Genomic DNA, 22,995 nt, shown 5'->3' with positions numbered 1-22,995 from the left:
TCTTCTGCCCATTTTTGGATTGGGTTGTTTGTTTTTTTAATATTGAGCTGCATGAGCTGTTTATATATTTTGGAGATTAACCCTTTGTCCGTTGATTCATTTGCAAATATTTTCTCCCATTCAGAGGGTTGTCTTTTTGTCTTGTTTGTACTTTCCTTTGCTTTGCAAACGCTTTTAAGTTTCATTAGGTCCCATTTGTTTATTTTTGTTTTTATTTCCATTACTCTAGGAGGTGGGTCAAAAAGGATCTTGCTGTGATTTATGTCAAAGAGTGTTCTTCTTATGTTTTCCTCTAAGAGTTTTATAGTGTCCGGTCTTACATTTAGGTCTCTAATCCATTTTGAGTTTCTTTTTGTGTATGGTGTTAGGGAGTGTTCTAATTTCATTCTTTTACATGTAGCTGTCCAGTTTTCCCAGCACCACTTATTGAAGAGACTGTCTTTTCTCCATTGTATATCCTTGCCTAGTTGACCATAGGTGCGTGGGTTTATCTCTGGGCTTTCTATCCTGTTCCATTGATCTATGTTTCTGCTTTTGTGCCAGTACCATATTGTCTTGATTACTGTAGCTTTGTAGTATAGTCTGAAGTCAGGGAGTCTGATTCCTCCAGCTCCGTTTTTTTCCCTCAAGACTGCTTTGGGGTCTTTTATGTCTTCATACAAAAGACCCCAGCTATTCGGGGTCTTTTATGTCTCCATACAAATTTTAAGATTTTTTGTTCTAGTTCTGTAAAAAATGCCATTGGCAATTTGTTAGGGATTGCATTGAATCTGTAGATTGCTTTGGGTAGTATAGTCATTTTCACAATATTGATTCTTCCAATCCAAGAATATGGTATATCTCTCCATCTGTTTGTATTATCTTTAATTTCTTTCATCAGTGTCTTATAGTTTTCAGCATACAGGTCTTTTGTCTCCCTAGGTAGGTTTATCCTAGGTATTTTACTCTTTGTGTTGCAGTGGTAAATGGGAGTGTTTCCTTAATTTCTCTTTCAGATTTTTCATCAGTGTATAGGAATGCAAGAGATTTCTGTGCATTAATTTTGTATCCTGCAACTTTACCAAATTCATTGATTAGCTCTAGTAGCTTTCTGGTGGCATCTTTAGGATTCTCTGTGTATAGTATCATGTCATCTGCAAACAGTGACAGTTTTACTTCTTCTTTTCCGATTTGCATTCCTTTTATTTCTTTTTCTTCTCTGATTGCCATGGCTAGGGCTTCCAAAACTATGTTGAATAATAGTAGTGAGAATGGACATCCTTGTCTTGTTCCTGATCTTAGGGGAAATGCTTTCAGTTTTTCACCATTGAGAATGCTTTTTTTGTTTTTTGCAGTATGTGGGCCTCTCAGTGCTGTGGCTTCTCCCGTTGCGGAGCACAGGCTCCGGACGCACAGGCTTAGCGGCCATGGCTCATGGGCCCAGCCGCTCCACGGCATGTGGGATCTTCCCGGACTGGGGCACAAACCCGTGTCCCCTGCATCGGCCGGCAGACTCTCAACCACTGCGCCACCAGGGAAGCCCGAGAATGATTTTTGCTGTGGGTTTGTCATATATGGCCTTTATTATGTTGAGGTAGGTTCCCTCTGTGCCCACATTCTGGAGGGTTTTTTTAATCATAAATGGGTGTAGAATTTTGTTTTTGACAAAATTTAAGATGATCATATGGTTTTTATTCTTCAATTTGTTAATAAGGTGTATCACATTGATTGAGTTGTATATATTGAAGAATCCTTGCATCCCTGGGATAAATCCCACTTGATCTTGGTGTATGATCCTTTTAATATGTTGTTGGAATCTGTTTGCTAGTATTTTGCTGGGGAATTTTACATCTATATTCATCATTGATATTGGTCTGTAATTTTCTTTTTTTGTAGTATCATTGTCTGGTTTTGGTATCAGGGTGATGGTGGCCTCATAGAATGAGATTTTTCTTGTTTCTTGAGGTAGGCATGTGTTGTTATAAACTTCCCTCTTAGAACTGCTTTTTGCTGTAAACCATAGGTTTTGGATCATCATGTTTTCATTGTCATTTGTCTCTAGGTATTTTTTGATTTCCTCTTTGATTTCTTCAGTGATCCCTTTGTTATAGGTTAGTCTGTAACGTATAGGTTAGTCTCCATGTGTTTGTGTTTTTTACAGTTCTTTTTCCTATAATTGATTTCTAATCTCATAGTGTTGTGGTCAGAAAAGATGCTTGATATGATTTCAATTCTCTTAAATTTACTACGGCTTGATTTGTGACCCAGGATGTGATCTATCCTGGAGAATGTTCCATGCGCACTTGAAAAGAAAGGGTAATCTGCTGTTTTTGGATGGAATGTCCTATAAATATCAATTAAATCTATCTGGTCTATTGTGTCATTTAAAGCTTGTGTTTCCTTATTCATTTTCTGTTTGGATGATCTGTCCATTGGTGTAAGTGAGGTGTTAAAGTCCCCCCCTATTATTGTGTTACTGTTGATTTCCTCTTTTATAGCTGTTAGCATTTGCCTTATGTATTGAGGTGCTTCTATGTTGGGCGCATATATAATTATAATTGTTATATCTTCTTCTTGCATTGATTCCTTGATCATTATGTAGTGTCCTTCCTTGTCTCTTGTAACATTCTTTATTTTAAAGTCTGTTTTATCTGATATGAGTATTGCTACTCCAGCTTTCTTTTGATTTCCATCTGCATGGAATATCTTTTTCCATCCCCTCACTTTCAGTCTGTATGTGTCCCTAGGTCTGAAGTAGGTCTCTTGTAGACAGCATATATATGGGTCTTGTTTATGTATCCATTCAGCGAGCCTGTGTTTTTGGTTGGAGCGTTTAATCCATTCACGTTTAATGTATTTATCGATATATATGTTCCTATTACCATTTTCTTAATTGTTATGGGTTTGTTATTGTAGGTCCTTTTCTTCTCTCGTGTTTCCCACTTAGAGAAGTTCCTTTAGCATTTGTTGTAGAGCTGGTTTGGTGGTGCTAAATTCTCTTAGCTTTTGCTTGTCTGTAAAGCTTTTGATTTCTCCATTGAATCTGAATGAGATCCTTGCTGGGTAGAGTAATCTTGGTTGTAGTTCTTCTCTTTCATCACTTTAAATATGTCATGCCACTTCCTTCTGACTTGTAGCGTTTCTGCTGAGAAATCAGCTGTTAACCTTATGGGAGTTCCCTTGTATGTTATTTGTTGTTTTTCCCTTGTTGCTTTCAATAATTTTTCTTTGTCTTTAAATTTTGCCAGTTTGATTACTATGTGTCTCGGCGTGTTTCTCCTTGGCTTTATCCTGCCTGGGATTCTCTGCACTTCCTGCACTTGGGTGGCTATTTCCTTTCCCATGTTAGAGAAGTTTTCAACTATAATCTCTTCAGGTATTTTCTCAGGTCCTTTCTCTTTTCTCCTTCTGGGATCCTCATAATGCTAATGTTGTTGCGTTTAATGTTGTCCCAGAGCTCTCTTAGGCTGTCTTCATTTCTCTTTATTCTTTTTTCTTTATTGTGTCCCACAACAGTGAATTCCAACATTCTGTCTTCCAGGTCACTTATCCGTTTTTCTGCCTCAGTTATTCTGCTATTGATCCCTTCTAGTGTATCTTTCATTTCAGTTATTGTATTGTTCATTTCTGTTTGTTTGTTCTTTAATTCTTCTAGGTGTTTGTTCTTTCGTTCTTCCAGGTCTTTTTTAAACATTTCTTGCATCTTCTCCATCTTTGCCTCCATTCTTTTTTTGAGGTCCTGGATCATCTTCACTATCATTATTCTGAATTCTTTTTCTGGAAGGTTGCCTATCTCCCCTTCATTTAGTTGTTTTTCTGGGGTTTTATCTTGTCCTTCATCTGTTACATAGCCCTCTGCCTTTTCCTCTTGTCTATCTTTCTGTGAATGTGGGTTTTGTTCCACAGGCTGCAGGATTGTAGTTCTTCTTGCTTCTGCTGTCTGCCCTCTGGTGGGTGAGGTTATCTTAGAGGCTTGTGCAAGCTTCCTGATGGGAGGGACTGGTGGTGGGTAGAGCTGGGTGTTGCTCTGGTGGGCAGAGCTCACTAAACTTTAATCTGCTTGCCTGCTGATGGTTGGGGCTGGGTTCCCTCCCTGTTGGTTGTTTGGCCTGGGGTGATTCAACACTGGAGCCTACCCAGGTTCTTTGATGGGGCTAATGGTGGACTCTCGGAGGGCTCACACCAAGGAGTATTTCCCAGAACTTCTGCTGCCAGTGTCCTTGTCCTCACAGTGTGTCACAGCCACCCCCCACCTCTGCAGGAGACCCTCCAACACTAGCAGGTAGGTCTGGTTCAGTCTCCTGTGGGGTCACTGCTCCTTCCCCTGGCTGTTTCCCCACTCCACAACCCCCCTTATCTTCATCCATGTGCCTTATGCTGGGATGCGCACACTACTTTGTGTGTGCCCTCCAAGAGTGGAGTCTCTATTTCCCCCAGTCCTGTTGAAGTCCTGCAATCAAATCCCACTAGGCTTCAAAGTCTGATTCTCTGAGAATTCCTCCTCCCGTTGCCGGACCCCCAGGTTGGGAAGCCTGACGTGGGGCTCAGCACCTTCACTCCAGTGGGTGGACTTCTGTGGTATAAATGTTCTCTAGTTTGTGAGTCACCCACCCAGCAGTTATGGGATATGATTTTATTGTGATTGCGCCCCTCCTGCCATCTCATTGTGGCTTCTCCTTTGTCTTTGGACGTGGGGTATCATTTTTGGTGAGTTCTGGTGTCTTCCTGTTGATGCTTGTTCATCAGTTAGTTGTGATTCTGGTGCTCTCACAAGAGGGAGTCTTCCATTTTTAAAAAAATAGTATCTAGGGCTTCCCTGGTGGCGCAGTGGTTGAGAGTCCACCAGCTGATGCAGGGGACACAGGTTCGTGCCCCAGTCTGGGAGGATCCCACATGCCGCGGAGCTGCTGGGCCCATGAGCCATGGCCACTGAGCCTGAGCGTCCGGAGCCTGTGCTCCGCAACGGGAGAGGCCACAACAGTGAGAGGCCCATGTACCGAAAAATTTAATAATAAAAATAAAAAATAGTATCTAGCACAGAGTCTAGCCCTGGTACATGCAGTAGATATCTGCTGACAGAATAGGGATTCCTGACTGCCATTTTGTGTGTGTGTGAATATATTTTTTTAAATTTTTATTGAAGTAGAGTTGATTTACAATGTTGTGTTAGTTTCACGTATACAGCAAAATGAATCAGTTATATATATACATATATCCATTCTTTTTCAGATTCTTTCCCCATATAGGTTATTACAGAATATTGAATAGAGTTCCCTGTGCTATACAGTAGGTGAATGCCATCTTGGATCTCACTCTTCCTGGACCATGACAGGTCATGGGCATGGGTTTATTGAGTCAGGCTTTGGCAGCCAGACTTGGGTTTGACTCTCAGCTCCAACACTTTCTAGCTATATGACCTTGGGCAAGTTGTATGAGCTCTCTATGCTTTGGGGAAATGGAGATATTATCATCCTTACCGCATAGACTTATGGGGAGAATTAAATGAAATGATGCAATGTAAAATATACAGCAGAGCACCTGGCTCAGAGTAAGAAATTTATAGAAGTTAGCCATTATTATTAATAATACAAAGGCTCTTCTGTAGGCATGTAGAGCAAAGCTATAATCTTTTTAAAATGCTTGGTAATCAGGAGCTCTAAGGCATGTTTGAATTAATAAGTTTCTGATGAATTTGGTTCTTCAAGGCATACGTGATAAAAAATGTATCTTATGTTTGAGTATAACAGCAAGCTTCAATGCATATTTCATACGTCCAATGAAATGAGAAACAAGTCTTCATGCCTATTTCCATAGAGACGTCCAACAAGGAAAATAAAAAGATACCCATTTTGAGTATTCATGCTTCAAAAAAGTTTAGAAAGAGCTCCAGCAGTTTTCTTAACGGATAAGGCTTCCTCTGTCTTTTTCAGAGGGCCTAGAGACGGAAGAACATGTCATATCACTCCCTTCTCTAAATTTCTTGAAACATTGACAGATACATGTTTGTACAGATGTGCCCATGATGCATCATATTGAATTATTAACTTTCTCTCCTAAAGCTCATTAATATCTACCTCCCACTGGAAAACAAACAAACAAACCTCACTAGGCTTCCAGGAAAAACTCCAAAAAGTTCTCATTCTATACATGGAAACTGCATGAATAAAAATTTTCAGGGTTTTAATGGATTTCATTCACAAATACTTCGTGGTTTACTAAAAGTTGTTAACTCAGGCCATATATTTAGGCAGAACCTGGGGGGGTTCCACCGAGGCCCTGAAAAAGTGATCAGAATTCAACAGAGCAAATGAGGGATATTTTAGGGCTGGGCACAGACTGTGTTTTCAAGTCAGTTAACATGGGCCAATTATGTTTGTGGCATGAGAATGAGCTATAGAAAAAGAGCATTAAAAATATAAGACATGGTCCCTGGTTTCAGAGGGAGTTATGGGCTAAATTGTGTCCCCCCCACCACCAAATTCATACGTTGAAGTTCTAACCCCTAGTACCTCAGAATATGGTTGTATTTTGAGATAGGGTCTTTATTTTTTTTTCTGTTTTGTAAATAAGTTTATTTGTATCATCTTTTTAGATTCCACATATAAGTGATATCATATGATATTTGTCTTTTGCTGTGTGACTTCACTTAGTGTGGTAATCTCTAGGTCCATCCATGTTGCTGCAAATGGCATTATTTCATCCTTTTTTATGACTGAGTAATATTCCATTGTATATGTGTACCACATCTTCTTTATCCATTCCTCTGTCAGTGGGAGATAGGGTCTTTAAATAGGTAATTAACATGAAGTCATTAGGATGGGCTGTAATCCAGTATGACTGGTGTCCTTATAAAAGGAGGACATTAAGACACAGACACATGGAGAGAAGACCATGTGAGGACACAGGGAGAGGACAGCCATCTGAAAGCCAAAGAGTGAGGCCTCAGAGGGAACCAACCCTCCTGCCCCCTTGATCTCAGACTTCTAGCCTCTAGAACTGTAAGAAAATAAATGTCTGTTCTCTTAGCCACCCCATCTGTGGTATTTTTTATGGCAACCCTAGCAAAGTGGTGTAGGGCATTGAGCAGAAATCATCTCTCTTTTATCACTGTCACCCTCACAGTCTTGTTGCCTTCCACAATCTCAGTTATTGCATCATCTTTGGCCACAGGTCCATGGATTCCTCCCTAGTCTCCTTTGGCTCCCTCACCTGTCCCTGCATGGTGGCAGCAGGTGGGATTTCTCCTCTGGTCTCTGTCACTTCCACAGTGAGGAGCTGTGTGTCCCTACAGCCTTATTAGGCCTCTGGGTTTTTTTATTTTGTTTTGTTTTTAAACTTTATTTATTATTATATTTTAAATGTATTTTATTTATTTATTTTTGGCTGCCTTGGGTCTTCGTTGCTGCATGCAGTCTTACTCTAGTTGTGGTGAGCAGGGGCTACTCTTTGTTGAGGTGTGCAGGCTTCTCATTGCAGTGGCTTCTCTTGTTGTGGCGCACGGGCTCTAGGCATGTGGGCTCAGTAGTTGTGGTGCATGAACTTAGCTGCTCCGCGGCATGTGGGATCATCCTGGACCAGGGCTTGAACCCATGTCCCCTGCATTGGCAGGCAGATTCTTAATCACTGCACCACCAGAGAAGCCCCAGGCCACTATTTTTGACGAGACAGTCCCCAAGGCCAAGACCACACCTGTGCCCATCACATCCTCACTCTCTCAACACTGATAGGCTGACCCCTTGGGAATCACCTGACCTCCAAGGGGATTGGAGCATGGCCTCCAAGGCGCTGACATCTGACTCTGCTGCACAAGCCAACGCCACCCCCTGATCTTTGTCCTCCGCATCCCCCACTTTCCTTCCTGCAGCATTTCTTCTGTCTGGGGGCTCATCGCCCTCACTGAAAAGCCCCTGTCGGGAGGCTAAGGCATCCGTCACCTCCTCTCGGCCTCGAGCTCCAGCCTGCCCTTGACACATGCTTGGCTGGTGGTGCTTTGGGCCAGAAAACAAACACTCTGAGAGTCTTAATTTGAATTACAACCCCTTACACACCTCTTACTCATTCTTTTTGATCACAATTGTCTTCAAATATTTGTCTGGGAGAAGAGGAATGTTCTGTGTAACTCTGGAGGGCGATGTTAGGTCCTGTGCATGGAGACTGTAGGAGACAGTCGTTTCCTCTGTGAAAAGGCGGCGATGTTAGCAATTACAGGGACCAGTGGGATGCTGTCCTGCCAAGGACGGACATTCCTGTTCTTAGAAGCTGAAAAGCAGAGGTAGAACGGCCATCTCTCCACTCCCCGACCCCCTCTTATCTTCATCCACGTGCTTTACGCTGGGAGCAGTACCACCCACGCCTTTGCTCAAGTAGGGGTCTGTGGTTCAGCCTTGAATTCCATCTCTCCTTCTACCCCAAACCCACTGGGTGGTTGATCTCCAGGTCCCTTCACCTCATCTCTGAATCTTCTTCCCAGCCTGACTCCTGCCACCCACCATGTCCCCCCTGGAGAGACGCTTCTTCCTCCTCACGGGCCGCCCAGCCTATTCTATTCCTTCTCCACACTGTACCCAGATTGCTCTTTCCAAAACCCAAACCCACATCAGTCCCTTTTTACGTGGATTCTTCAGCTCGTATCTCCCAGCTCCACACCCCCCTTCAACACCCTGCTCTGTGATGCTTGGGCTGAGGTTCTGTGAACCATGTGGCCAGCTGGTCCCCGTCAGGTTCTGCATGAGGAGAAGGGCCTTGCTCCTTCCCATGGGTCAGCTCCACCCAAGCTGTGGCATTGTGATTTTGTGATACTGTGACTTATAGTAAGAAATATATATTTGGTCTCAGTCCCTGTTTCTGGTACAGAGCTCCTCAAACCCTTGGAATTTCCTGTGATGGTGAGAGTTGGGAGAATAAAGCGTCTTTTGTCATGTTAATGAGGTGGCTTTTGGAGGCACCTGAGGACGCCAGCAGGTTGCCTGGAGAACCAACCATGTGATTAGAGGGTTGGAACTTACAGTCCCTCCCACCTGACCTCCAGGGAGAGGAGAGGGGCTGGAGGCTTCATCCATCACTAATGGCCAATGATTTAATCAGTCATGCCTATGTAATGGAGCCGCCATAGAAACCCAAAAAGACAGAGTTCAGAGACAGGGTTGCTGAATGCGTGGAGATGCCGGGAGAATGATACCCAGAGAAAGCATGGAGTCGCCCCATCCTTTCCCCATCCCTTGCCCTATGCGTCTCTTCCATCTGGCTGTTCCCGAGTTATATCCTTTCATAATAAACCAGTAATCCAGTAAGTAAAATGCTTCCCTCTGAGTTCTGTGAGCCACCCGAGCCAACTAAATGAACCCAGGGAGGGGGTTGTCGCAAATCCAGAGTTTGGTGACTTCAGACCAGCATCTGAAGTGGGTGGGGGGTGTGAGGGCATCTTGTGGGACTGAGCCCTTAACCTGTGGGATCGGATGGCATTTCCAGGTACAGTGTCAGAATTGAGTTGGGTTGTAGGACACCCAGCTGGTATTGGAGAATTGCTTGGTGGTGGGGAAAGCCCCCAGTTACACAAGCAGTGCCCTGTGCCCTGGGCAACAGGTGGGTGAAGACTGGTTTCTCTTGATACTCCCAGGACCAGCCTGACACACCCCTTCGGAGACCCCAGCACCAGCTCCACAGCACCCCCTCCTCTGCATCTCTAGGTTCTCATTCTCATGAATCCCCTCCTCCCTTTGTCCCCAAGTCCTACAGGTGGTAGCCATTTTCTTCAATTATCTTTGGGTTCCCTTGAGTCCTTTCTGCTCTTTGAGCCCTCCATCACCTGTGCAATTAAGTCCCTGTATTAAATCCCTGCCTTTGAAATACCTAGTGGGATTCTCACGCCTTCCTGACCAGACCCTGACTAGTGCAGCTCCAGAGAACCTTTGGGACAAAGCTCCGACCTCTTAGCGTGGCACTCTGGGCCCACGATGACCTGGCCCGAGCCCATGCCTCTGTCTCATTTGGGATGCAGTCCAGGCCACCTGCAAAACTCTGGCCTCACTGTCTTGCTGCAGTCAGCTGCAGGCATTGCTCCCTCTGGCTGGTTGCTTTGTGCGTGCTCTGTCTGGAATGCTACTCTGTCCCACGGTGACTGGCTCTGAGCCCCACCTTGTTATTGCAGCTCAGTTTCAGTATCTCCTCTTCTAGGAAGCTTTACTGATGCTAAATCTTATTTATTTCACAATCAAATAAGATGCCTCTTCTTTGCACCCCTGGCATCCTGTGTTCCTTTTATTATAACACTTAATGCACTGCTTTGAAATTGTTTCTGTATCTCCTACGGGAGAGCAGAGGCTCTGTCTTCTCTCCCTCCCCCTTTGTCTCCTCTCCCTCCCCCATGTCTCTCTCTGAGTTTCTTCCTCACAATATGTGCTTGAGAAATATTTCCATAAGGAAGGAGGGACGAAAGAAGGGAGAGAAGGAGAGGGAGAATTCTTGTGTCCTGAGGTGACTTTCTGTGCACGCAGTACCTGTTTCTGATCACAAAGTGTGTTGTGGAATATATTCTCTTTCGGCATCAAGGTACGATTAGAATGTAAAGACTTTTTGGTTCTAATGTGGAACTGAATAGCTTCTCGTGCCTGCTTGTTCATTTTCTGGCTGAGATGGACCAGACAGGCTGCCTCTGTTGGCTCCAACACTCAGCTCCTGACCAAGGCTCAGCTCTGGGAAGTGGCGACAGTAAAAATAGCTACTACAGAGCAGAAGACAAACCCACACGTGAGCCGGTGCTGGAAGCAGAGGCAGGGTGAGTCCGGGAAAGAGGTCGCTGGGTCTGGCAACGTGGTACAGCAGGAGCATCCCTGCTCAGAGCCGGTGCTGCTGTCCTGATGAAAGAGGAGAAACTGCCCTCCAGGCCCAAGGAGGCAACCTGGACTGAAACAAAAGGAGGGAGTTTTGGAGAGGCGCCACAAAGGACGCATCCTGGCTCCTTTCCTGGGGTAATAGCTACTTCCCCTTCCTGTGCTATCCCAAGGAGACAGTTAACGTTTCCAGCCACGGGCTCTGGCCGTTATCATTTCCACTTTGCCCTCCTGTCCACTTGCCTTCTAACTTCCGTTGCATTGAAAAATCACTTGCATTATTTTTCATCTGTTCACAGTAACACTTGAGAGAAGGACTTCTTCTTTCTGCAGTGTCGTGTGGGGGTGTGTGCATGTGCGTGAAATGCCTCTCAAACAACTGCAGTCGGCCTGACTAGCCAAAGGGCTTACTATCTGGAGAGCAGCTAGGAGGAAGCAAGAGAAGGTTGAGGAAAAATCATACAAGTATTTACCTGAACGATTTTCTGGCCTGAGCAGGCACCTGATTTTCTGGACAGAGGCCCAGGGATGTGCGGGGCTCTGCCCAAAGCCACCCGGTGGGTTTGCTATCCTCGGGGCCAACCCAGGACAGGGACCCAGAACTTCAGACTCCAGATCCAGGGCCCTTGCTTTACAAGCTGATGCCTCTCTTTGATTCACAAAATCAGAATTTATCGTTATTCTTGCAGCTCCATGTGGCCGGTTCAATAGCCCTTTATCTGGTAAATTATTTATACAGAAATGTGTTCCTGGGAGGCCACAGGGAAACCACATACGCCAGGAACATCACTTAATTTATTGCTGTCCGGATTCCCAGTGGCTGGTGGTTCCGCCGGGGCAATATTTTAATGCCACATTTCCAGTTCTAGTTTGACATTCTGCTTCGGCCCAAGGAGCAGCTTTTGTGGAGCGCAGCGTGGGGCATTGCAAGTCCCGCCAGAGAGCAAGGTCACCACACTGGGCCTGCCAGTCCCTCCCCCGCCCTCCCCTCCTGTCCCCGCTGACCTGATCAATACGCTCAACATTGGTTTCAGAGTCAGAATCCCTAGTGCAGAGTGAATATGACCGGGTGCCTGGCACAGTGCAGGGTGCTCTGCAGAGGGAACTTCATCTCACCTTTACCACAAGCCGGCAGGGTAAGCGCTCCCCTGGTCACGGGCAGGAGACTCAGATGGAGAAGTCATCACAGCCCCAGATCCACACTTGCACTTGTCTGATTTGGACGTCCCTGCCTTCTCCAGTCGGCCTCCTTTCAAGGTGGTGGGGCCTCATGGTTGAGAGCTGGGGCTGTTCCTTGAACTGGTCAGCTAATACCTGTGCCTCAGTTTCCTCATCTGTAAAATGTAGATCTTGTGAGGACTACATGGATTAACAGAGAGGATGCTTGGAGCAGTTCACAGGAAGCGTTCGATTACGATGCTACTGCCAGTGGAGCACGGGGCCAGGTATGGATGTGGATGTCTTGGTGGGGATGTCACCTAAAGCTGCTTCAGTCTCCATTACAAGTGTGCCTGAGGCCTAAAAAGGAAGCCGTGAGCACTTCGTATCCAGAGCCTGGAATCGGGTGTGCCGTTCTGGGATGCATTACCCGTGTCATTTAACCCCTTTGAGCCTCTGTTTCTGCATCTATCAGATGGGGACAATGCTCCCGGTCCTGTTTGCCTCACAAGATTGACTGAAAGCTGAACAGCATCATGTTCTTATTATGTGATAATGAGGATGATGAAGAGGGACAAAGGAACCCACAGGGCGCGGGGTGCAACCTCCACTGCCTTTGGGTGCCCCGGTCCTAAGTGTGGTGTCTGCAGCCGCTCAGCACGCCTGGCAACCTCAGTCACGGCTGCGCAGGGCATCTGAGAAGGTACAGAGTCTTGCCCAACCTTTCCATTGACCCGAATCAACCCATTCTCCACTTCCCCTACGCTGAGCTGATGATACCTAAGTGTGGGAAGTGATACTGGTTTGCCCTTGGCCAAGAAGGCTCTCATCTCCTCCCATCTCGACCTCCGGGATCTCCTGCTCGTCCTCCAAGGCCCACCTCCAATGCTGCTTCCTCAAAGAACCCTGAGCCTTCCTCAGGCACCACTTCTTCCCTGTGCTCCGTCATGCCAGGCCCACACCTCAGGGATTGGCCAAGAGCCAGGTCCAGGAAAGGCCACCATGCCAGCAATCCATCATGGGCCCAGGAAGTGGGTCATCCCTCCCAGGCAGAGGTCAGCAGTGCTGGGCTTGCATCTTCAGCCTCCCACACACAAGACCAACTCCTGAGACTGCAGGTGGGACATGGAAGTGGGGCTTTACCAGCATTTCCGTGGCAACCATCGACCAAGTCTCTCTTTGTTGCTTTGACACAGGTAGAACTTGTCCTCTCAAACTTTCCCCCAACTAAGGCCCAATCCTGGCTATAGACTGATGCTCAGTTCTCCTCAGGTGACAGCAGATGGCACCCTCTCCTGTATCATACACGGGGGACCAGGAGCACTGCAGGAGGCCCACAAAAGAGATGTTTAAGTACAAGAAGCAGCCAATGCCACTGCTGAGGAGAAATGATGCACCTAATGTCTAATGCCTAGAAAGGGGGCCAAGGTAAAATGGGTCATATTGTAGCCCAGTGGTATTCAACCCTATCTGCACATGACAATCACCTGGAAGAGCTTAAATATGGCAACAAAAACAACCAATCAAAACAAACCTCTGGGGTGGGACCCAGACACACTGTTTTTTTGTTTGTTTTATTGAAGTATAGTTGATTTACAATGTTGTGTTAATTTCTGCTGTACAGCACAGTGATACAGTTATACATATATATATATTCTTTTTTTAAATATTCTTTTCCATTATGGTTTATCATAGGATATTGAATATAGCTCTCTGTGCTATACAGTAAGACCTTGTTGTTTATCCTTTTTATATATAAAAGCTTACATCTGCTAACCCCAACCTCCCACTCCATCCCTCCCCCAACTCCCTCCCCCTTGGCACCCACAAGTCTGTTCTCTATGTCTGAGAGTCTGTTTCTGTTTCGTAGATAGGTTTTTTTCTGTCATATTTTAGATTCCACATATAAGAGATATCATATGGTATTTGTCTTTCTCTGTCTGACTTACTTCACTTAGTGTGGTAATCTTTAGGTCCATCCATGTTGCTGCAAATGGCATTATTTCATCCTTTTTTATGACTAATATTCCATTGTATATATGTACCACATCTTCTTTATCCATTCATCTGTTGATGGACATTTAGGTTGTTTCCATGTCTTGGCTATTGTGAGTAATGCTGCTGTGAACATAGGGGTGCATGTATCTTTTTGATTACAGTTTTGTCTGGATATATGCCCAGGAGTGGGATTGCTGGATCATATGGTAGTTCTATTTTTAGTTTTCTGAGGAGCTACCATACTGTTTTCCACAGCAGACACGTTGTTTTTTAAAGTTCCCGGATGATCTCGATGCACAGTGAGGTGGACCCTCATTCTTGAGTTCTAGAATCACTCTCTCATCTCTCCAAACTGGAGGCAGGAGTACAAGGACTCGTCCTATGGCTGCAGAACATAGGAGGGTCAGCATGCATCCCAGGCAGTGTCTACAGCCGGTCAGAGTGGGTCAGGATGGCTACTTCCACAAGGGTGCATATTGCAAAACCAGGCAATTCAGTGGGAAGTTTGAAACACAGGAGATTGAAAGGGTGCCGGAGCAGAGGTGGGAGATCAAGATCCCAGACCCGTCGTTACTTTCCGCTATTGGTAAGGCAGGGATAACTAATACACATCCTGCCTGTCTCTCGGGGGTTTTATGGCTCCCGAATGAGGATGCAGATAGAAATATACATTGCAACGTATAAGGCTTTGTACAGTGATGAATTATTATGTTGGATTAAAGTCACTGCTCTGCTGGTTTTGTGGGCATAAAATACATTCGCCATAAAAACAAACAGTTGTAAGAGAAATTCCTCTTGTTAGACCAATTTTTACCCAGAAACCGGGTCTATAGGCATCATTGGACCCAGCCTACAGACACACTTAAATTGCTCCATTCCAACCCCTTGCAAAGTGAACCACACCAGCGAGGCTACTTCATCGAACCCCAAGCAGCCAGTTAAACGAAGGGGAATTTTGTCTTAACCAAAGCCAAGTGGAACTGAAAAGGCAGACGTAACGCATTGGTGGGGGGGTCAACTTCTCTACCAATTGCTTGATCAGTGAATCTCTGCCCCATCTACCTTATTTGCCTCTGTCAAGAGCCAGCTGTGTAGAAAAGGCGGGGGTGCAGGTGCCGAGTGAGAGCAGGGCAGGCTGGCAGTCCTGAGCCTCTTAGAACATCAGCATCGGGGAAGCAGACAGCAAAGGGGCCCCTCCGGCCTGTTCCCTGGGCTGCACCCAAGGGGATAATAAAATTTCTAGATAAGCTCGGGCCTCCAAGAGGAGAAGCAGCCTCTAACCCGTTCCCTGGGCAGAACCCAAGCAAGTGGCCCAAACTTGGGACTGCCAGGCCCATTCTGTGTTGGGGCAGAAGCCGAATCGACCAGAGGTGTGTAACTGGGCAGACTGGCCATGATGGGATCACAGCAGGTCCCATATTCCGGGTTGCAGCACAAAAGTGTCATGAACACACATATCGAGAGGGGCCTGAAGCAGATGGTCCGAGGGCCCAGAAACTGGGGCACAGTAGAATGTCCCCCATGGACCCAAGGATGGCTGAAGAGTGAGAGTGAGGGCTGGTGGACCCGAGGGGGATGGATGGATGACCAAGAACCAGAGGGACACAAGGATGTCCCAGCCCACGCAGATGACGCCACCAAGAGCCACAGGCCTCCTGCCTGACGCCCCCCTCCCGGCTGACACCCCTGGCCTCTGAGAGCCCTGGCATCTGGACACAACCTCAAGGAAATGGGAAACTCAGACTTGATGGAGGTGATGTCTTCTGCCATTGGGTGGCATGGGAACTTGACATAGAAATTACATTCAGTTATGAGAAAATAAAACGCAATTTCTTACAGGAGGGATTCGTGGCTGGGATTCATACCCACTTTGTGGGCACACTTGGGAAAATGCATTCACCTCCCCCTGTTCCCACCCCGCACCCAGGGGAAACCTGCAGCTCTCTGGCTGGAACATTGATTTGCTTTGCCAGTTGCATCGTTTGTCAAGATGTCAAGAGCTCCAGGCCCTGGAAGCAGCTGCAATGCAGTGGAAGGAGGTGGTCGGGGGGAGGGGGGGGCTGTGAGTCTTCTCAGACCTTCCTCAGGGGCCAGGGTGGGGAGGCTTTCAAACTGGCCGCCTGCCGCCAGGGGTCTGAACTTGACATTCTTCCCCAGCAAAGGGGCTCCGAGCCTCCCACCTGTCGATCCTCCAGGCATGGCCGCGGCGGCAGCTCCAGGCTGCAGCCAGACTGCATCGCTTCACAATATGAAACAATTTGGGCTGAATCTGGGCAGAACTTGACAAGGGTGCAGTTTCTCTTGGATGATTTCCTGCTTCCTGTCTGCAGCGCTTCCCTATCTTGGGCTCTCCAGCTGCCCCCTGCTGCCCACAGGCTGCCCTCAGACGCCTCACCTCTGTCCCCTGTGACAGCCAAGTTGACACCCGCAGTCCTGACCTCCCCCACATGCATATACAGACATGTATACACAAGCGCCTACTTATTGCCTCCCCCGTCTGGAGCAGAGGTGAGCAGTACTTCTTCACCCCGACTTCCCCACTCTTCACCTGGCAACTCAGGCCAGAAACCTAGGAGTCAGTCTTGCTGCTTCTCCTACCATCACCAGACCGCTCCCCATTTCCAACCCAATCCTGTCAACTCTTCCTCCGAAACATTCATTCATTCATCCCAATTCATCCACTTCCTGCTCACTCCTCAGTCACCTCCCAACTTCAGGTCATCAGCATCTCTTCCCTGGACTATTGCAGGAAGTTCCTACCTGGTCTCACTTCTGATCCTGCACCTACAATCCCTTCTCACAGAGCAGCTGGTGAAATTGTTTAAAATGTCCACCACCATCTTGCTGGAAACCCTCTAGTTGTTTTCTGTGGTGTTAGAATAAAATCCACACTCTCAGCATGGCCTGCAGGCCTCCAGGATCTGGCCTCTGTCCTCACAGACCACCCTCTGGCCATTCTGCTCTCCATTCCCTCTGCTCCAGACACCCTGACCCTCTGTCTCTTCCTCAGAAGCACCAAGCCTGCTCCCTCCTCTGGGCCTGGTAGCTGGTGGCTCCTGTACGTAGAAGATTCTCCCACAGGTCTATTGGCAGCTTCTTCTCATTGGTCAGGTCTTAGGGCAGGTAGCACCTTCTCAAAGCTTCCTCGACCATTCTGTCTAGAGCAAGCCCCTTCCCTTTTCTTCTCTCTCAGTGATCCCTAGAACAGGACACACATGCTGGGGTGCCAAAGATGATACAAAGAGGTACAAGAAGAAAGGGATAGACTTCCATTTCTATTACTTTTTACTCCATTTTTATATTTAAACATTTTTTATGTCTTTAACGTTGTATCTATTTTATTTATTTTTGGCTGCGTTGGGTCTTCGTTGCTGTGTGCGGGCTTTCTCTAGTTGTAGTGAGCGGGGGCTACCCTTCATTGCAGTGCGTGGGCTTCTCATTGCAATGGCTTCTCTTGTTGCAGAGCACGGGCTCTAGGCACGCAGGCTTCAGTAGTTGTGGAACCGCGGGCTCAGTAGTTGCGGCACATGGGATTAGTTGCTCCGTGGCATGTGGGATCTTCCTGGACCAGGGCTTGAACCTGTGTCCGCTGCATTGGTAGGCGGATTCTTAACCACTGCGCCACCAGGGAAGCCCTACGCTATTTTTATAACATTTTTATTTTGTGTATATTTTATGATGCATCAGTACAGTGGCACATGAGTGTTATTTATAAACCACTACGTATGTGTCTAAATGTGTGTTTATGGCAAGTGTCCAAAAAATTTTGATAGATACGTACAATCAAAAGAGTTGGGGCGGGGCTTCCCTGGTGGCGCAGTGGTTGAGAGTCCGCCTGCCGGTGCAGGGGACGCGGGTTCGTGCCCCGGTCCGGGAAGATCCCACATGCCGCGGAGCGGCTGGGCCCGTGAGCCATGGCCGCTGAGCCTGCGCGTCCAGAGCCTGTGCTCCGCAACGGGAGAGGCCACAGCAGTGAGAGGTCCGCGTACCGCAAAAAAAAAAAAAAAGAGTTGGGGGACTTCCCTGGCAGTCCAGTGGTTAAGACTCCATGTTTCCACTACAGGGGGCACAGGTTCAATCCCTGGTCAGTGAACTAAGATCCCACATGTGGCGTGGTGCGGCCAAAAAGATAAAATAAAAACTTTAAAAAAAAAAAAAAAGAGTTGGGAACTGCTATTCTACTCTACCTCCCTATTTTATTGTCTTCTTGTCACTTAACACTAAACAAATGTTTCTTTTGTTTGTTGTTTCTCTCTCTCTTTCCCCTAGAAGGGAAACTCCATCCCAGATCCATCTCTTGTTCACGCTGTGTTATCTGTGTGACCAGCTCCTATGATAAGTTGAGCACGTAGTGTGATTTCAATAATATTTGCTGACTGATTGAATGAATGGATAAACAGAGCCTTCCCCAGGACTTAGTAGAAGGACATCAGCTAATTGTATATCTTTCCACTCTCAGGATAGTGGCAAATAACGTCATAACGGGATGCCTGCAGGACAAGACTCCTCACAGAAAAACTGGTAAGTTTCCAGATCCTTCTCTGCATCCACCTACGGAATCGAAATGCTTTCAAGTAACCAAGATTCCAGGGTCAGGAGACTAGGCCCAGGGAGTTATTTATAACAGCGTGAACTAGTTTAATGTACTGTGACTCCCCGTGGGCGTTTGCCTCAAAAAACATCATTTAGATCAGGAGCCAGGGAGTCTAGACCCAGCTCAGCTACAAACTGTTCTTGAGGTCTTGTGTGAGCTCCCGACCACCTCCATGTTCTCAGTCATACCCTGAAAGGAGTTGGTTCACGGTGGGGTTGTTTTTTTTTTTAACCTTATTCTTTGGAAATAATTTCAAAATTTGTAGCCACGTTGCAAGAAGAGCACAAAGAACATGTCTGTATACTTTTACTGAGATTTGCCTATTATGAATATTCCCCATTTGCTTTATCGTGTACTCTCTTTTCATATACACGTGTGTGTGTGTATACACACACACACACACACACACACATGCACACATTTTTCTCTGAATCATTTCAGAATAAGTTCCATACATTATACTAAACGCGTCTGTATGTATTTCCTGAGAACAAAGGTATTCTCTTACAGTCACAGTGCACTTATCAACTTCAGTGAATTTAACACTGAAAACAATACTTTACCATCCAGCGCTAGATGTCTGAAACATATTCAGCAGCAGTATTCCTTCTTCAAGTGCAGTCTTACCTGGAGCCCAATGCGCATCGCAGACGGAACCAGAAGGCTCACCTGGAAGAGGTGGCGCAGGGGCTGTGTGTTCATCTCCTGCTGCCTCTGTAACAAATTACAGACTTGGTGACTTACAACAACACAGATTTATTATTTTATAGGTCTGGTGGTGAGGAGTCCACACTCAAGTCTCTTAGGGTTAAAGTCGAGGTGTCACAGGGCTGACCCCCCTTCGGAGGCCCGAGGGAGAACCCCTTTCCTTGCCTCTTCTACTTCCGGTGACCGCCTGCATCCCTTGGCTCGTGACCTCTTCCTTGAAGCAGTCGAAGCTCTTGCTTCCTATCCTCCTTGGACCTCCCTGCCTCCCCTTACAAGGACCCCTGGGATTCCATCCAGGTCCCTCCCCGCCCCAGATAATCCAGGAGCATCTCTCTATCTCAAGATCCTTAACTTAGCCCCATATGCAAGTCCCCTTTTCCAGGAAGGTAACGTTTACAGGTTCCGGGGATTAAGAGGTGGCTGTTTTCTGGAGGGCCATCGTTCCGCCTACCACAGGCCATGCAGGAGCAGGCTGTCGACTGCACAAAGGCACCAGAAATCCAGCCTGCTAAATCATTTGTGCTTTTTTGGTTCGTTTGGTTGGTTTGGAATCATTTGGTTCATTTGCCAAGTCCTGTGCCCTTTGCTTTGCAAAAAGACCCTGTCTGATGCCAGGCATGTTCCCAGAGGGATGCGCCTGCCCAAAGAGGGCTGCTTTTAATAATTTGTACAAAGACTCCATGTAAGTCAGCTGGTGGCCAACCCCATCACTCCTGGTTTTTCCCTAGGTCCCCAAAGACGCCTTTTGAGCAATGCTTAAAGCTCTAGGATCTGTTAAAAGCCTCAGAACCCCACCGTTAAGACGACTTCTGGCTCGGATGTGCCACGCTTTGATACCACATCAGAATGGGCCCTGGGACACCTGGAGGAGGCAAATGTGGAAGCAGACAGCACAGTCAGGAGCCTCTGCAGTTGTCTAGATGAGATGTTGGCGGCTTGGCCCACAGCGCCGGTGGCAGAGGATGAGAAGTGGGCAGATTCAGGGTTTATTCCCAAGGTAGTGGTGCTGGGACCGGCGGATGGACGGCATGGGGAGTGAACAAAAGAAGGGATCTGAGGAACAGTCCTAGGGCTTTTCAGCCTGAGCAAAGGGGGACCTTTCCAGGGCTGGGGAGACTAGGGGAGGGAGGGAATGAGACAGGGTCTGGGTGGGGGAAACAAGGAATCAAGAGTTCTTCTGGACGTGTTACATTTGAGATGGTGGATATGTAGTGCCGGGCTGTCGTAGAGGCTGGGTGAGTGTAGCTGTAACTACAGACACTTTCCCCTTTGGCTGCTGCCCTCCAGGACCAGCCAAGGGCAATCCTGCTTCAGAGACAAGGCTCTGCACCCCCATTTCAATCCTGGGACAGGGGTCACCAGCCCCAGCTTTGGCATCAATATGCAGAATGGGATCTCCTCCATGGAAGATCCTTGACTTGGAGCAAGGCTGATGGATCCAGAAACTGACACCCCTTCCAGAACCACGGCCTGACTGCCCTCCTCAGCACCACAGCCATCTCACCTGGGCCATCTCTCAGGCGTACACGGAATCTGACAATTGTTATTGTTCTGAACTTCCTCTGGGCTTGACCGTTGCAAGGAAGTGGAGATGGAAAGATGAACTTAACAGTCTCATGGGAGAGCCAGACTCTTCAATAAGTGATTTCACATACAGTATACAGGAAAACATGCTAAGTGGATGTATAAGCAGGATGCAGTGGGAGCATACAAGGAGGACGATTCATTCTGCCTGGAAAGTTCAACCAGGAAGTGTTATTTGAGCTGACCTTGAAGGATGGTGACGTGGATAAGGGTCTGATCAATGGAACAGCAGAAGAGAGAAACGAGGTTGTGAAAACATGTAACCCAGGGGTGAACAAGTGAATGGAGCCCAGGATGAGTGGCAGATTGCATCCTCCAAAGGTGGCTGCACCAACGTGTATCCTATCCTATACTTGCTCTTCTCACAGTACAACATTGACTCTCCTCTATGAAGAGACAAGAATCTTTGTTCCCTCTTTTAAACCTGGGTGGACTTTGGAACTGCCTTGACCAGTAGATTTTGGCAGAAGTAGTACTCTGCAGCTTCCAGAGCTAAATCATAAAAGGCATTGAAGCTTCTCTAGGGTCTCTTGGATCATTCGTTCTAGGGGAAGCCCATGGCCATGCTACGAAGACGCTCAGGCAGCCCTGTGGGTAGAAACCGAGCCCGCTAGGCAACAGCCAGCACCAACTCACCAGCCTTGTGAGTAAGACACCTTGCAAAGAGATCGTCCAGGCTCGGTCAAGCTTTCAGAAGATTCCAACATCATCTGACTGCAGCTGACCTCTGACTGCAGCATGAGAGACCCCAAGCTGTCTTGCATCTGTCTCCAAGATGAGAGACCCCAGGCTGTGTCTGAATTCGTGACTCACATAATCCATGAACATGATCAGTGCCATTGTTTTAAGCCACTAAGTGTTGGAGCAGGTGGCTTTGCAGAAGCACCTGGAAGAATTATAATAACTGGAAGCACCTGGAAGAATTAGCGAGCACAGTGCACGTCCTGCTAAGGAGTTTGTTTTAGTCTTTACAAACCTGAGCGCTGCTACTGTTTTCTGAGTGGAGAGTTATGTGATTCAGCCTATATATCTTAGAAAGACCATTTTGACAGCTTGAAAGATGGAATGGAAAGATGAGAGGGGAGAATGGAAAAGAGCAACCAGTGAGGGCAGTGAAGCTGTTGTAAGAATCTAGGGAAGAGATGAAACTTCACGCTAAGCACAGGGAAGGAAAATGCCCAAGACATTGGGGGTTGGGAGGTCAGTAGAGTGGTGAATGACTGGGAATGTGGAAAGAAAGGGAACGTTGGAAGAAGGATGGTGTTTATAGTGATCCTGAGGGGCTAGCTTGGTAGACCAGAAGGATGGTAATTCATTGATGGGATAAGGTTGGGGGGGGGTGTTCATTTAACAAATGGTATGGCTTCATGTAAAGCAAGGCTCACACTTTGGCCTCTTCCTAGAGCTATTGGCCTTGTTTCCTCTTGGCTATTCACCCCTTGTCCGCTGGAGTGTGGCCACCCCACCGAAGTCCTGTGCGTCTCCAGGGCCACTCAATTAGATGTCCTAGCTTTGGCACTCAGCCTCACGGAGCCAGAGTAGGCAGCCCACTTCGGCTGCTTAATTTTTCTCTGTCGTCTTTCTTTCCCAAATGCTTCTAACCCTTCAACAAGTCCCCTCAGCTCTACCTCCAGAATATAACGGCTACTCTTCTCGGCAGATACGTTTTCGCAGGCCACCATCATATTTTACCCAGAAAACTGGTCTCTTTTTCTTGTTTTGTTTTGTATTGTTTTGCTTAATAGAGATCAGATCATGTCACCCCTGTGCTTAAAATTCTCCCCTTGGCTTCCCATTGTGCTTGAAATAAAACCCAGGGCCTCTGACGCTGTGTATCTGGCCCCGTCTCTCTGACTCTTCTTTGACAGTCTCCTAGTTGACCACTCCGTCTGGCCCCACTCACCCTCTTCCTGGTCTCCAGACGTGCCAAGCTCCCTCCTGCCCCAGAACTTCTGCACTTTCTCTCTTCTTCGTCCTGAGCCTCCTTCCCAAAGTTGGGATTTGGAAAAGGACCCAATAAAAGCTCTCCTCTTCCCAATTTGAACGTGAACAAACAGAGAAATAAGATAAAGAAATAACAAAAGAAGATCAAAATGTCCCTTTTATGACTAATAAAGGCCAGGTTGGAGGATATAGCTTCAGGTG

At 46.9% G+C, this 22,995-nt stretch overlaps 1 long non-coding RNA gene across 2 annotated transcripts in view; it reads left to right on the top strand.

Moving 5' to 3' along the window:
* The window catches only part of LOC132593447 (uncharacterized), a 123,170-nt gene that overhangs the window by 89,311 nt on the left and 10,864 nt on the right, over positions 1-22,995 (top strand). The window contains exons 2-3 of one of the 2 annotated variants that reach the window (XR_009558970.1): positions 18,424-18,485; positions 19,995-20,212. This is a non-coding gene — a long non-coding RNA (uncharacterized lncRNA). Of the gene's footprint in view, positions 1-18,423; positions 18,486-19,994; positions 20,213-22,995 lie in introns of those variants that run through there. The other variant, XR_009558969.1, reaches the window with a different exon arrangement.

The sequence above is a fragment of the Globicephala melas genome, chromosome 15 (assembly GCF_963455315.2).
Source record: "Globicephala melas chromosome 15, mGloMel1.2, whole genome shotgun sequence".
Lineage (NCBI taxonomy): Eukaryota > Metazoa > Chordata > Mammalia > Artiodactyla > Delphinidae > Globicephala > Globicephala melas.
This window is presented reverse-complemented; position numbering and strand designations above follow the sequence as displayed.